At 31.3% G+C, this 1,580-nt stretch overlaps 1 protein-coding gene across 1 annotated transcript in view; it reads left to right on the plus strand.

Moving 5' to 3' along the window:
• The window catches only part of DCAF6 (DDB1 and CUL4 associated factor 6), a 183,439-nt gene that overhangs the window by 168,499 nt on the left and 13,360 nt on the right, over positions 1–1,580 (plus strand). The window lies entirely within an intron of this gene.

Consider the following 1,580-nt stretch of genomic DNA (forward strand, 5'->3'; position numbering starts at 1 on the left):
ATTCTCATTAACAATTTGGTGTCTATCTTTCTATGTGTATTTTTTTTTCTGTGAATTATTCTTTAGCCTGTGTTTCGGATTCAGCTGATACAATGCTGATATCTTTCTTACAGTTGTTTATGGGTCTTCCTTATCCTTTTTAATGGTGATGTAAGTATTCTAGTGTATGGATATGCCATAATTTATTTAACATATTCTTTCTATGTAAACATTTAGATTATTTGCAGTCTTTCTCAATTACAGTTCTGCAGTAAAAACAATTATATATTTGCATACGTAAGTTTTTCTACAGTATACCTTTTTTAAAGTAAAATTGCTGAGTCAAAGCTTATACATGTTTTAAATTTTAGTATATATTATTTAATTTCTCCTCAAAAATATATTGTACTGGAACTTTACTACATTGCTGTTGGGAATGTAAGTTTGTACAACCACTTTGGAAAACTACAAATAGACCCTAACTCTGGGAGTCTATTAAAGCTGAACATTATTCACATACTGTGGTCCAGCAATTCCTCTTCTAGGTATATATCCAACATAAATATGTACATATGTTCACCAAAAGACATGAACATATGTTAATAGTAGCCCTATTTTAATAAATACTATAAACATTCTGAAATTATGCAGGCAGTAGGAAAAAGAAAATACTATAAACAACCCAATGTCCACTAACAGTAGAATGGATAAATTATAATATGTTTATAAAAAGTAATACTCTACAGCAAAGAGGATGAATGAACTACAGCTAAGTGTAGCAACATAGATGAATCTTAAAAACAATGTTGAGCTAAAGAAGCCAGACATAATATATAGTGTATGATTGCATTTAATTAAAGTTCATAAACAGACAAAATTAATCCATGGTATTAGAAGTCAGAATAGTGGTTTCCTTTGAGGGGAAAGTAATAATGGGAATGGGACATGTAGGAAATTTCAGGAATTCTGGTTTAGCTCTGTTTCTCAATACTGGTGCTGGTTAGGTGGGCCTTTTCCTTTTGTGAAAATTCACTGAACTGTTTACCTTATGATTTTGTACCTTCCTGTATGTGTGCTGTATGTCAATGAAAAATTTGCAATAAAAGAGTACACTTTTTAAATGTGTAGAACCACTTTCAAACTTCTACCAATAGTACCTGTTTTCCTGAACTCTTGCCACTCTTGATAGACATAAAAATCTTTTCAGTCTGATAAACATAAAAATACATAAATTTCTTGTTTATTTTTATCTTATTAGTGAGACTGAGCATCTTTTTGTACATTTATCTGTTAAGTTCATTTTTCTTAACTGATTTGTGGACTTTTAAGATATTGTGGACTTTTGGCCTATTTGTCAAAATATATTTTAAAAAACAAATTCAAACTAACAAAATTATTAAGTAATATCATATGTTAGGAAAAGTTTCTTTTAATAGTTAAATCAGTTTTTAAAAGAGTCCTTTAGGGCCAGACGTGGTGGCTCAGACCTGTAATCCTAGCACTCTGGGACACTGAGCTGGGAGGATCGCTTGAGCTCAGGGGTTCGAGACCAGCCTGAGCAAGAACAAGACCCTGTCTCTACTAAAAATAGAAAAATTAGC

This window comes from Propithecus coquereli, unplaced genomic scaffold (assembly GCF_000956105.1).
Source record: "Propithecus coquereli isolate 6110/MARCELLA unplaced genomic scaffold, Pcoq_1.0 Scaffold56, whole genome shotgun sequence".
NCBI lineage: Eukaryota > Metazoa > Chordata > Mammalia > Primates > Indriidae > Propithecus > Propithecus coquereli.